The sequence below is a fragment of the Felis catus genome, chromosome A1, assembly GCF_018350175.1.
Source record: "Felis catus isolate Fca126 chromosome A1, F.catus_Fca126_mat1.0, whole genome shotgun sequence".
Classification (NCBI taxonomy): Eukaryota; Metazoa; Chordata; class Mammalia; order Carnivora; family Felidae; genus Felis; species Felis catus.
In genome coordinates, this window is record NC_058368.1 from 97,136,008 (window position 1) to 97,151,138 (window position 15,131).

The window sequence follows — 15,131 nt, forward strand, 5'->3', positions numbered from 1 at the left end:
AAGTGGCTCATCAGTACAGTATTAGCCATGGTGGTTATCACATAGGGACAGCTGGGCTGAAGCCAGAGAAGCCCTCTTTGGAGACAACAAATGTTCACTGCCCCCAGGGGTGGTGGAGACAGGCCACCAGGCCTCACTCCACACACACACACACACACACACACACACACACACACACACCTCTAACCCCCATCCCCCACACATCCAAGCACAGTACTCCTACACCCCCGTGAGGCTCTAAAAGGAAAGAGCAGGAAGAGGCTATGCCAGACTAAGAGGAAAGCACATGCTCAGAGGGAATGAGAGGGAATAACAGCCCTGCCTCTGGTCACCTGAGACCCAGGCCCTGGCCTTTTGCTTCCACGGCCTATCCCCAGTCGATGCAATGAGAGCCCTTTGGGACTTCTTCTAAAGAAAAGGGTTTCACTTTCCTTTTTGTTTTTAATTTGTTGTTTGTGGTTTTTTATGTAAATTCAAGTTAGTTAACAAACAGCATAGTATTGGTTTCAGGAGTAGAACCCAGTGATTCATCACTTCCATACAACACCCAGTTCTCATCCCATCAAGTGCCCTCCTTAATGCCCATCACCCAATTAGCCCATCCCCACCCACCTCCCTCCATCAATCCTCAGTTTGCTCTCCGTATTTAAGAGTCTCTTATGGTTTGCCTCCCTGTCTGTTTTTATCATATTTTATTTTTCCTTCCCTTCCCCTATGTTCATCTGTTGTGTTTCTTAAATTCCACATATGAGTGAAATCATATGCTATTTGTCTTTCTCTGACTGGCTTATTTTGCTTAGCATAATACACACTAGCTCCATCCACGTTGTTGCAAATGGCTAGATTTCCTTCTTTTTGATTGCTGAGTAATACTCCATTGTATATATATACCACATCTTCTTTATCGATTCATCAGTCGATAGACACTTGGGTTCTTTTTATAATTTGACTATTGTTGATAGTGCTGCTATAAACACGTGCCCCTTCAAATGAGCACTCCTGTATCCTTTGGATATGTACCTAGCAGTGCAACTGCTGGGTTGTAGGGTAGTTTTATTTTGAATCTTTTAAGGATTCTCCATCATGTTTTCCAGAGTGGCTCCACAAGCTTGCATTCTCACCCAGTATCACACATCATCAGAGAAATACAAGTCAAAACCACAATGAGGCTAAAATGAACAACTCAGGTGAGAGTTTTACTTTTCTTTCATCAGTGTGGCTCCACAGTGCTTGATTCTGCATTCAGTCTGATGGATGGGAAGACAAAAAAAAAAAAAAGGAAGAGGAAATGCAATCAAATTTAGTTCTTGTCTCAAGAGTTTCCCCAAGAAATGAGTTCTTGCCCCATGTCCTTCCCATTGTACTGGCATCGCAATCAAGGATGGTGATTATTTCCAAGCGTCTCAACAATTAATTAAGATGGCCTCCCCTCCCCTGCTCCAAAGCCCATCCTGCCTTGTTAGTGACTTAACTCCTCTGGAAAACTTGCGAACCAAGTTTAAATAACAACTAAAAGATGGGACCTTTCCCAGAGCAACCATGACTCTTCTGAATTTAGAAACCAAATGTCTCTGACATTACTAGCAGTTATACAATTACCAACTGGCCAAGAGACAGGATGAGATAATCACTAAACTACTCACGGCGTCCGGGTGTCACTGTCAACCACTATGGGGACAGTAATCACATCAAGAATAACGACTTATCTTTACTGGACACTTAATATGCAATAAGTCTTCTGCTAAGCATTCACATGGGCATTACTGAATCCTCACAATGACTAGTGAGATAGAAATGTTATCAACCCAGTATTACAGAAGAGGAAACCAAGTCCAAGAGGCTTAAATAAACTGTTAAAGCCACACAACTTGGAAGAGGCAGAGTAAGGATTACAAACAAACAGTGCCTTACACATAGCACTAAAAACATTTATTTATTAGAGTTGTTAAGAGGTAGAGTAGTAGAAAAATTCAATTTAGTTTCAGATCACCTTGATTTAGTCTTAATATGTATACAACACCTACCAATTAATGAGGAAAAAGATGACTACTCCAACATGAAAAGGAGCAAAAACTAGAAAATTCACACTAAATTTTGACAAGCATCTGAAAAAAAAACCACATATAGAAATTCACTAGTATTCAGATACTTGAAATTTACAATGACATAATATACTATCTTTTGTCTCTCAAATTGACAAATACCTGTTAAAATTGAAATGTTCAGGGTGGGTTAAGAGTGTACCTATCAGGTATGACTAGAAAAAGTTGATTTATATAATGTTTCTAGGGGCAACCTGATAATATATGTGGAAGTCTTGAGAGTGGTTTATAACATCTCTGGCAGTATTAAAACCTGGCTATAAATTCTTCGACACCCCTTCCATTGACAGGTAAGGGTCCATATTCTCTACCTTGGAACTGGGACAGGATTATGACTGCTTCAACCAACAGAGTGCAGGAAAAGTGACACCAGGCGACATTCAAGGCTACTTCATAACGTCCATATACATCTACCTTGTGCTACTGAAATACTCTTGGAGCTCTAAGCCAAGTCACAAAAATGTACCCTTACAATGAGATCACCAGGCTGGAGAAGCCACATGTAGGAACAGCAGTCAACAGTCCCAGCTATGATCAGCCTTGGAGTGTGTCTGCTGAGATCCCAGACATCATAGAGCAAACAACAACCATCCCTGCTATGCCCTTACCGAATTCCTAACCTACAGCATCCATGAGCACAGTAAAATGGTGGTTGTTTAATGCAGCTAAGTTTGGGGTTGGTTTGTTCCACAGCATCAGATAACTGGAAAAACCTCTAACCTTGTAATTATTCTTCTGAAATCTGTTCTAAGGGGATAATCAGAAATATACATAAAAATTATATACAAAGATGTTTAAAGTAGGGGGAAATAGAAGCATAGATTTGAACAATAAGGGCTTTCTTCATCCACATAATCAAATGTGGCAATTTAAAATCAGGTTTTGGAAAGCTATTTAATAATATGAAAATCCCTTCCTAACATATTTTTAAGGGAGACTTTTAAAACAATACAGAAAGAAGTTTACTTTTGTGGGGAAAAAAAACAAAATAAAACAACAACTATATATATATGTATATATATACGTATATATATATGTATATATATGTGTGTATATATGTATATATATATATGTGTGTACATATATATATGTATATATATATATGCATTAAAATTGGATGAAAATATTTCAAAATTTAAATAGTGGCTTTTTCTGAGTTGTGATATTATGGATTATTTTTATTTTCTTCATGATGATTTTCTGTATTTTTAAAATTCCCTAAAATTCATAAAAGTAGTAGGCAATATGCCAATAATACATGACAGGACTTCATTAAATCTATGTAACTTTAAAAAAAATCTTATTGCAGGGGCCCCTGGGTGGCTCAGTCAGTTAAGCATCCTGATCGTGAGATCAGGTCACAATCTCACAGTTTATGAGTTTGAGCCCTGCACTGGGCTCTGTGCTGACAGCTTAGAACCTGGAGCCTGCTTCAGATTCTATGTGTCCCGCTCTCTCTGCCTCTCCCCGGCTTGTTCTCTCTCTCTCTCTCTCTCTCCCTCCCTCCCTCCCTCCCAAAATTTAACACTTAAAAATTCTTTTTCAATCTTATTGAAGACCTGAGTTCAAATTCCAGCAACTTCTATCTTAATTGTCTTTGTAAAAATTCTGAACTCTAAGTTCTTCATCTATAAAACCAAGAAAACATCTACTTCAAATGATTTTTATGAAGTTAAACCATATAATAACTAAGTTCCCAGGACGGACCTAAATACCTAGTAGGCGTTCAATAAATGCCTATCTCAATTAAATGAGAAGCAGTTTGTCCAGCTTTCACACCATCAGAATGGGCATCTGAGATAAATATCTGTAGCCTCTAAGTGAACAAAGAACACAAAGATTTGGCTATGGTTTTTACCACTCATCTAAAACAAGCAGGATTTGGTGAAACCAGAAACCATTCTGCCTCTTGCTGCTACATGCCGACCTTATTATTACTGTTGGTGACAGACAAGCACCAAACTTTCCTGCTATTCCAGGTAAATGACAAACAAATACTTAGGATAAAATGAAGAGGCTGAATGGTAGTTCATTTTCCTCTCTGGATATGGAAGCTCTCTTGCTTATTAAGTGTACCCACCATAACTGTAAAGAAAGTCTTAGAGCCAGAGCCTTCCAGTGAGCTAAAAAGAACCACTTCTCTTGTCTTCTTGGTTTATCTTCTCCTCCCCAGCCCCATGTCACACTGTCATGACTTTGTTAACATTTGTTAAGTAGAGACCCAGGGTGTTGGATGGTGAGCCTAGGTCCAATGAAAGACCACAGCAAAAGTGAAATAGAGAAGATTATTGGGGCACCTGGGTGGCTCAGTCAATTAAGAGTCTGACTCTTGATTTCAGCTCAGGTCATGATCTCAAGGTTCATGAGATTGAGCTCCGCATTAGACAGAGGCTGCTCGGGATTCTCTCTCCCTCTCTCTACCCCTCCCTCCCTCACACTGTCTCTCTCTCTCTCTCTCTCTCTCTCTCTCTCTCTCTCTCTCTCTCTCAAAACAAATAAACACTAAAAAAAAAAAAAAAGAAATAGAGAAGATTATTACTCACAGGTCCTGGAAGAAGTGCACAGAGCATGCCTGGAGGTGCCACATGGGTGGGTCAAGGCAAGGTGGAGGCAGAGAAAGTGATGGTACCTGGGGCACATGTCTTTATTAGGGGCCAGGGTTAGAATGTTTGGGATTCCCATACAAAGCTCAGATTGGTGAATTCAAAAAGAGCAGAGATTTGGTAAGCTTCAAGGGGATCTTATCTAAGGGGCACAAAAGAGGAAAGCCCCAGGAGACTGTTATTCACAAGGGCTGCTGGGGAAGTTGTACGATGGGCTGATGCTTGCCTGTGATGCTGTGCAATCGCAGGATGTAATAGTGACAGTTCAAGGTCCTTGCAGGCTGCCTGGCCACACGAAATAGATGCCAAGGCGGCAATGTCAGTGGAGTGGTTTAGCTAAATTCTCAACACACATGCACATTCCTGACAACAGGTCATGACAACAGGAGCTTCCCTCTGTTGAGAACCCCTCTGTGCCAGGCACTGGCTCAGCCTCTGCTTGGATTAGCTCCCTTATTCCTCACCACAATGCTAGGATGCAGGTAATACTATCATCCCTGTTTCCTCATGTGAGAAATCAGAAACAAAGAGGAGTTAAGTCACTTACCCTAGTCAGTCAAACTCCAAAGCACATACTCTATCTTTCATCTCTATAGAATTCTAGGATTATGCTATCCAAAACTTGGCATGGGAAGGAGAACATCAGACTACTTTCCATTATTCTTATCACCAGGGTGACACTAGACCCTGCACCTGAACCCAAGTGCTGCTCATTCAGGAAGTGTTATAGAGAAAAAGAGTAACCACTCCTCCACCCTGACCCTCCCTCCACTTCCCTATGCCACTATCTTTTGTAGGATCCAAAGCTCCTTGGGCACGTCCCATTAATCTGCATCCTCTGGGCCTGGGGTACCAACTACCCCATCTCAGGACCTTAATAAGGATTTGTTCAGCTGAATTAAAGAGGATCTACTCAAATTAGCAGTTTTTACCTAATTCTTGCCTTCCAAGGGTTTCTCTTTGGAAGACAGACAGACAGATACACACACACACACACACACACACACACACACACACACACACAAAATGCTGTTGGATAAATGCTGATCCATCTAGTATGCAGTGATCTGAGTCTGGAGTTAATGCATTAGGAAACCCTAATACCTGACCTTTAGAATTGAGTGGAGACTGATAAATGACATCCCTCAACCCCACCTAGGATTTGAACCAATGAGATTCAAACTGGAAATAAGATAGGAATAAGACAGATAGCCTCCAAATACAGCATCAACATTTTACCGATGATAAATTATTATCATTATTAAGCTGACATTGGAGAAATGTGATTTCTATATGTGGGTCAATGGGCTTCACGACCCCAAGTTCCACAATTAAACTTAAACAAGCAGATCTAGGAAGTGCTGCACCAAGACAGGATTCCCTGTGGTAGAAGAACTCAGGCACTTTATGAGCATGTCTTGCCCTAAAGATAAAAGAAAGAATGGAATGCCTCTGCCCCTGCTCTTTAGTCACCAATAAAATTAAGTCACTCTTGCTCCCTGGGGAGGAGAAAGTGAGGGTGGCAAAAGACCACAGAATCCTGGCCCTCTACCTGCTAAGACTCTTAGGTGAATGAGACCTGGAAAGTCCTGAGAGAAAGCTCTGGTATGACTGAGGACAGCTGAGAGATTTCAGCATTGGGTTGAGCACTCAATTATTACAAATTATTTACATTCTTGGGGCATCTGGATGGCTCAGTTGGTTAAGCATCCAATTCTTGGTTTTGGCTCAGGTCATGATCTCATGGTTCGTGAGATTGAACCCCACTTTCGTCTCTGAAGGATGGGGTGGAACTTGCTTCAGATTCTGTTTCCCTCTCTCTCTCTCTCTCTGCCCTCCCCCCACCACTCACTTTCTATCTCTCTCTCAAAAATAAATAAACATTAAAAAAATATTTACATTCCTATTGCTCTCTTATCTTGATGTTTCCTTAACATCAACAATTAAAACTTTTCAGTTTTCAGTTTGTGCTGCAAACCCAGAACTAAGTAGCACATCAACAGAGTCCTCTGAAAAACCAGCCCCGCTTCTAACTGTGTACTACAACCCTAAAGAAGGCTTTAAGCTCTTTGAAAATACATTCTTTTACTTTGTGGTATTCCCTAGAATACTCTGCAAATGGTAATTCATTTATAAATGTTTTCCCACAGTGCATACATGGAGGAAGAACTAGTGAGCAAAAAATAAAAACAGAAACAAAAATAGAACTCATTGGCTATCCAACTTGTAACTCAGGGAGGGAGAAAATAGAGGCGGCTAAACTTACAAATAGGGTGCGTTCCAAACACCCATTCCCACATCAGTTTAGGGTGCTAGGGAAAGATTCCCCCCACAGAAGACCCACAGCATACATCTTTGGATACAACAATAACTAGAGTTAAGATTCATCGGAGCTTCAGAGGGAAACTCTAGCATCCCACCTCACAAAGAGTACTCTAACACTTCATTTCTGGACCAAGGATGGGCATGAAATATAAGGAATAGAGCCTGGATGGGGAGGGAAAAGGAGACTGGAAAGTGGGAGAGAAAGGCAGGGTGCCATGGGTCTGGAGATGGGGAGAACAGTCCATGATTTTTCCTTTCTCCTCCTTCCTTCCACCCTTGCAACTTAGGCCAACTCTCCTGCCCCAAATCATGCCCTGGCTTATCCCCAGAAACAGGTGGGAAGTCAGAGATGGGGGCAAGGGAAGAAAGTAAACCTATTCAAACCAATATGGATTCTACCATGTTATAGATATTTGATATCGAAGCTAAAAACAAGCTGGAAGGAGTCAGGCTTCAGTCCCAAGGCCATCCACATCACAGACCACCTGGGAGACCCTGGGAAAATTATTTAACCTCTGCCAGGTACATGACAATAATTATTTACTCCATGACAAACAGAGTTCTAAGCACTTTACATGTACCATCTCATTTGATTCTCCAAAAACTATTGTGAAGAAACAGAGGGCCCAAGGAAACTAAGCATCATGGACACTGATGCCACCCAAATCTCACTTCATAGAAGGACCTATTACCCTTCCACTCCTAGCCTCTCAAAGATACCTCACTGGCAGAGCTAGCTTGCCTGTTGTCACATCCCTTCCCCGGGTGGCCCACCTCCAAAGGGATCAGTGTGAGAGGATCTCTGCCCAGCTCAGGATAATTCTATAGGGCCATTCCAGCTCCAGAGCCCTGCTGAATGGCTGCCTGACTTGTCCCTCTGCCCAACTCTGCTTCTGTCCCCTTTGTCCCTCAGGTGTGGATCAACAACAGTCCAGAATAAACAACCTGCATGCTAAACTCATCTCAGAGTCTGCTTCTTGGAAAATCCAGCCTGGGACACTACATAACTTGTCCAAGCGCCCAAGGACCCATGCTAGGGATACAAACCCAAGCAGAAAGACACCAGTGTCTGAGCTTCTGAGTGCTGCACTCCACTATCTTCCAGCCTTAGCCATTTCCTGAGACTTCTAGCACAGTCTACACACCTCCTCTTCTCTAGGCCTTTTCAGTAGGTAGATGGTTTGGGTACAGATTTTGCCTCTGAACTTCCATCAACAATTTTAATGAAACAAGGGAGAGGTATACAGCCCTTTGTCTTTGGGGAGTAGATCTCATATTAATAGAATCCCTGCCAACTCCATCTACCTCCCCTTTTGCAAAGTATTTTCAGTGGCATGCCAAGTCAGACATGCAGCAAGCAGTTAAGACATCCTGAGCTCCCAGATGAAGATCAGAGAGAAAGAAACTGAGATCCACAGAGCAAACCCCCTCTTTGGCTCTCCCAGCTGAAAAGTGGGGCTATTTTTAAATCTGGTCAAAGACTGTTTGCCCAATTTAAGAAACTAATGTTTAAGAGATCAATTTCTATATAACACACAGGCCAACAAAGTTTTCAAGTTAGGATTTTCTTCTACTCTTTGAATAGTGAGCCTAATTTCCACAATATAGAAAGCCAAAAATTGTCCAGTGCTGATTTAAACAACTGTGCGTTCCTAAATATAATAACTTGTTTTGACTTTGTTTTCTTTATGCTTCTGCTGTGGGATTCACAGCCACCTCTTCTACTGTAACAGTATTTCCTTTACAAACCTGTCACACTACCTGACTCTAACCTACTTAGGAAGCCAGAGCACCTGATCTCAGAGCATTTCCCCACCTGCCCCATCCCCAACCCCTTTACTCTCAATTGCCCATGTCATTTCCAAAAACCACGAAGGGATAAATGGAAACTGTCTTGACCACAGAGGGAAAAAACAAAAAACAAAAAAAACTCGTATCCCCTCCATTTTCTGGCATCTGACTTTTTTAAGGGGTTCACCTGTCATTAAAGAGTATACCAAGTTCCAGGGCTACCAGGATAATCTGGCCTGGAATTTTTCATTCCACTTCTGGTGTGTTGGTAGTCAGGATAGGACGTTACTGGAAACCCATCTCAGATCTGTGCTCTCTGTGAAGTAACAGTGTTCGATCATCATGCCTTGCATTTTCACCTCGCCTCTGATTGTTCTGCTCATGTCAGAAATGTAGCTTTGATGCAGACATTGCACTGGAGAAAAGAGGAAAAGTAGCAGAAAGGAGGGAGCAGGATTAGTAGCTCAAAAGCTTTGAAAATCTAAATTTCATTGAAATGAAAACACGCCTTATCTACCTTCTTTAGACTTTTCTGATTGTGTTAATTCCAGATGAAAAGTAAGTCAGCCAGTGTCATTTTTTTTTCACCCACACTGGTGAAGTTTTTCTACAGGGAGCCTGTAAAGAAAAACTGTTTTTCTCCTAGTGTTTCTAGGCAAAGCAAAGCATTGAAGTACAATCCCACTGAAATCAAAGTGACAGCTAGAAGGCACCCCTAATCACCAGCTCTCTGAGTTCTTTTAGGACTTGAATACAACTGTCAATTATCAAGGTCTCTTTGTAGACCAGACAAGTAACAATACATGCAAGGTCTAAATCAAACTTGCCCCCCCAAAAAAACACTATCCTTTCACATCTGACAGCACTATCCAATTGCAGACCCAAGATCCAATGGTGAACAAAGATATTAAGAAATGTCATCAAAGCAACTACAAAATAAAATATGTCAATAATTATGTTTAATGCAAAGTCACATGGCCACAGTTATCATATTTTCTAAATCAAAATGAACATATACCCAACACATGATCAACACAAAAATTACTTCAATAATTCTCTACCGAGTGACTACTATGTGCTAGGCACTGTTCTCAGCACCACAGATGAAGTTGTGAACAAAACAGGCAGGGTCCTGCCTTCATGGCAGTTACCTTCTAGTAACACTTAGATATAAAATATAATACTCTATTATCATAAGTGTTATGGGGAAAACGATCACCATTGTCATGATCACTGGAGAGAATCACTTTTAAAGGTCTTATGGAGCATTTTAAGGATCCTGAGTTCTATTGGGCAAGAAAAGATGGCTTAATGAAATCATTTGGGCATGTCAATTGAACAGAGGACCAGAGAGAGGTAATAAAAATGATCAGACAAGGAGAAATTGAGTTAAGTCTCTTCCTTACCAAGCCTTCTAGGCCAAGTTATTTCTGTCAGGGGGAATCAGAAAAGAATCACGTGACTTACAAGCTCCACAAGGGAGATCTTATAAGATAAAACATCACTGTTACATATGGTTTTCAGGCAGCTAGAAGGATGCAGTAAGCAGATATCTGTGATTTTGCTACCTTGATATTTAGTGCTATTTGTCTTAAATTTCCTTTTAATGTCTCCCCCTCTCCTGTTGTCTGCTGTGGCTTGTAATCAAAGTAGAAGTAGGGTAGGCAGTTTGGAATATTATATCACTTGGATGACTTATTATTGGGACAATACAAAGGAAAGGAGAACTGATTTTTCTCTCTTTCTCTGTAAATACATTTGCTAAACATCTTTACCCATTCTGATGGTTTTATCCATCACCAATGTCTAGCTCCAAATATCTGCATCCAAGTGCATTTTGTAGATGCCACACAACTATTTAGAACTCAGCAGGGCCAGTAGTGGTCTCATGGTCTCCCCCATGCCCTGAAGACTGCTTCTTTTCATGTATCCTGTATCTCAATGAAGGGCACCACCATCATGTCCCAAGTCACCAACCACTCAAGAAAAACTGTAACACAAACATGCAGTCACTTTTAACAACACTTGACAACCATAAAAAAGACAATGCTGAAAGAAATTGTAAAAGACAAAAACAAATAGAAAGACATCCTATATTCATGGATCGGAAGACCTAATATTGTTAAGATGTCTGTACTACCCAAAGTGATCTACAGATTCAATGTAATCCCTATCAACAGGCAGTCATAAAAAGTTTAGAAAGAGCATAAATTAGAGGTCACATTATCAGAAAAGATCTAAAAAAAAAAAAAAGACTAGGAGAATTGATTGGATGACAGAAAATGAGCAGGAGTGAAAAATGGCTGCTGATCTTGACATGTGAGCTTCTCTAGCCCTTCTCTTCTGATGTCTGAGTTTGGGGAGGGTTCAGGTATGGAAAGAGATTAAGGGAGTAGATCTCCACATCTACTTCCTTGCCCCACCCTTATTTAAATCCACTGTCTTTAGCCATGCTATTTTTCGTTTTCATTTCAAATGACTTTGGTTTTTGTTATCTTCTGAGTTATCACCAAGTCTCTTCAACAAAAATGTAATAATCAATTCTCTGTTCCTAGTTATTTATAAATGTATTGAAAAATGCAATGCTCAGAATTGACGTGTTCAACATGCACTTCATTTCTCCCTATTTTTTAAACTGAAACCAATGTCCCATCACTAACCACCCAATGAGCTGTTAAACATTCCAGGCTGCACCTGTTCCACATAATGGGGAGAATGCCATAAAATGCCTTAAGAGAAAATGTACACTTCAGAATGATATAAAATATGGAGAACAATGGGGAACAAACTCTTCTTACCCCAAGGGAAAAAGACATATAAGACTGCATTGTGCTTCTAGCAGACAACTTAGCAGGACCTGCACAAATGATTTTGTATTAACAACAAAGAGCTTCCCAAGTATTTCCCTCAGTCCATTGAGCAATATGCCCCAAAGCAACCCTGACCTGGAAGGAGAAGGAAGAAGCTTAGAGCCAGGGGACCCTTGAATCTCTGCTTTCATGTAGTGTATTCCTTGTAAGTGACCTCTGCTGCTTTGGCTTTATATGTGGGCACTCATCCTTTAAAAGCAAATACAATTGTGAAGCATTTTCCTCTGTGTATAGTTAGATAATGAATTCTTCCTGTTGCAAAGTGACCTCAAGAGCCCGAGACCTCATTTCATTTCAATTTGTGCCAATGAAACGCTTGACAAATTGCTCTTTTTAGACTCATGTATAACTTTGAATTTTATTCCTGAGCATTGCTGCTCTTCTGACAAGGACAAATCAGGCTGCAGGATTTGTTCCCTATCCTTTGCTGGGCTGGTGATTATAGGACCAGCTGGGTGGGATCACCACTGAATACTGCTCTGTGATGCATTCACTTTGAGTACAAGTACTACAAAAATCACAAAGTCCTGGATAGGCTAAAATCACCAAATGGAGTCCAAAGCTTACTTTTAAATAAGTAAGCATGCAGAAAATGCATGCACATGAAGAGTACTGTTTCAAGAGTATTCTTGAAATGTTAGCCATTCCTTACTCTCTAATACAAATAATTTCACGTTTCTAGTGAGACCTTTTGTTCTATGAGAGACATAAACCAAACAACGTTTCTGCTGGTGCTCTTGGCAAACACTGAAGCTCTCCTGCTGGAATTCTGTCATCCCTTTTTTGAACACAGGTGATAAACCAAATTTGCACATTGTTGATCTAAAACCCAAGTCTTTAACCTGAGCATAATGAAATCACGTTAGGAGACATGCCTGTCCAAACACTACAGTAACTGCGCCAGGGCCGCTTGGAATAGCTGCCATTTGCTCATCTCTCCTCAGCCTGAAATTATTTGAGCTTCACCTGTTCCCATCTCAAATTATCCTATAATTGCCTTTCATATTATAGGGTTTGTACCAAAAGTAGCAACTGTACCAACTGGCACCCAGACATCAGGGACACAGAACTGGCTGTTACTTTTTCCTCACCTCATATGCTCTGATCATTGTTCACAGGATCATCTAAGGAAAGACAAGTTTGCCTTAAATCTCGAAATGTATCAAAGGCATCATCTAGCACGTTCTTCAGAATGAAGTGCTCCTCAAAGTCACAAAGCTTTCCTTTTAAAAGCTGCCAAGTTGTTGGTTGTCTAGAAAATATACCTGCATAATTTGCTCCTTGCTTTCCAAGGGGAAATACCAAAATTATATAATGATCACCATGCATTATTTTGAATATTTCTGCCTAAATTATGTGAAAATCAAAAGCTACTTCCAAACTTCCCAAAATTGACATGGAAAAATAAACCTCACGCATTATCCTACGGTGGTTGTGGACGCTGTGTCTGTCTCCAAACGAACAAATATTAACACCTACTTTGTTTTCTTCATAAAAGGCTGTTTAAGAATCAAATTGTAGGGGGATAAAATAAGGCACCTGGGTGGCTTAGTTGGTTAAGCACCCAACTTCATCTCAGGTCATGATCTTGAGGTTGGTGGGTTCAAGCCCTGCATCGGGCTCACTGCTGTCAGCACAGCACAGCCCACTTCAGATCCTCTGTACCCTTCTCTCTCTGCCCCTCCCCTGCCTGTGCTGTCTCTCTCTCTCTCTCTCTCTCTCTCTCTCTCTCTCTCTCAAAACTAAAATAAACATTAAGAATCAAATTGTGCATATGGGGGGGTGGGTTCAACAGGTGATGGGGATAAAGGAGTGTACTTGTGATGAGCACTCGGTGTTGTATAGATACAACACTTCTCCTGAAAGAAATATTACACTATATGTTAACTAACTTGAATTTAAATAAAATCTTTAAAAAAGAATCAAATTTTGAGCATCTTTTCAAATATAAAAAAATGCTTTAAAATCTCATAAAAATGATGTCTGTAATTGTATGTTTATTATGTGTAGTCTTTCAAACTGATGGTTGCAGTTCTCAGACCCAGGAAATGGCAGGAACAATTAGCATGGGGTCAACAATCCTCCACCTTGACTCCTTCAAGTCCCATGACCTGTGGCAAACATTTGGCCTCTCTAAACTTGAATTTCCTCATCTTTAAACATGGGAATAACTGGATTTAATTTCCAATTGTATGGTGGAACACATACCGTGAACAGCCTTCCTAGTGATAATAACAAAAAAATACTGAACAATATATAATAAAAAAAAAATCTTTCAAAATTGATCAATGACCCAGAAAGCAAAAAAGGACTCTGCAAAGCAGGAAAAAAGAAGTGAAAGTTGGAACCCAGAAAGGTGAGCAGATCTCTGAGGAAATTTTTCATCCTAAGGTCATCAAACTACCCCATGACCATAAGCCTGAGTTTTGAAAGAAGAAAAGAAACAGTTCTAGAGCTACCTAGAGCTGTTTAATGGGAGGTAAGTAGTCGGACTCCATAGACCTATTTAAGAGTAAAACAGAAATAAACACTCCTTTCAGAATGGGATAGAAAAGAAACTTACCATTCTCTACCTGGACAGTGGTCTCCTCTGTTATTTCGTAACTACCCACCACCTGCATAGGCTTCTAGCCTGAGTTCTAATACTACTTTTGGGATCAAAAAAACATCAACCTAATTACTTAATTTCCTACGTAAGTAGTGTCATCAAACATCCACCAAAAACAAACAAAAATCCTTTTTGAAGGGATGTGTATTTTTCTCAGACTACAAAAATAAATAACTCCCATCAAGCAACTTTCTGAGGGATATAAGCTCACAATCCATCTAATAATATAACAAAACACATGAAAAAACAAGAACTACAAGAAATCAGAGCTATAAATACCTGAATTAAACTAAATTTATTCAAACTAAATTAAACTAAAATTATCAAGTTTGGATTATAAAATAAGGATATTTAATAAATTTAAAGACAGGGCCATCTAGGTGGCTCAGTTGCTTAAGTGTCCAACTCTTGATTTTGGCTCAAGTCATGATCTCACACATTTACAGAATCAAGCCCTGTGTCAGGCTCTGCTTGGGATTCTCTCTCTCCCTCTCTCTCTTCCCCTTCCTTGCTCATGCACAGCCTCTCTCTCTTTCTCTCTCTCTCTCTCCCTCAAAATAAATATTTAAAAAAACAAATAAAACATGTTTAATAAATTTAAAGCTATAAAATAGAATACCTAAATTAATGAGAAGAAAGTACATATAAAATAAGTGAAACAAATTTGAAAAAATAAAACTTTGAGAATGAAAATTTAATTCTTGAAATTTTAAAATCCATGCATGAAAACAATGACAAATTAGACACAGATGAAGAGAGAATTTGCAAACTAGAAGACAAATTTGAAGACACTAAAACTGCAGAACAAACAGAATAATCCCAAAAAGTAAAT

At 40.0% G+C, this 15,131-nt stretch overlaps 1 protein-coding gene across 5 annotated transcripts in view; it reads right to left on the reverse strand.

Moving 5' to 3' along the window:
- Positions 1-15,131, reverse strand: part of DTWD2 (DTW domain containing 2) — a 462,321-nt gene that overhangs the window by 233,928 nt on the left and 213,262 nt on the right. The window contains exons 11-12 of one of the 5 annotated variants that reach the window (XR_002742508.2): positions 9,009-9,236; positions 1,037-1,247 (exon numbers count right to left, since the gene is read on the reverse strand). The exons of the other annotated variants lie outside the window; for them this stretch is intronic. The gene's annotated coding sequence lies outside the window, so the exon portion shown is untranslated. Of the gene's footprint in view, positions 1-1,036; positions 1,248-9,008; positions 9,237-15,131 lie in introns of those variants that run through there. 5 annotated transcript variants of the gene reach the window in all.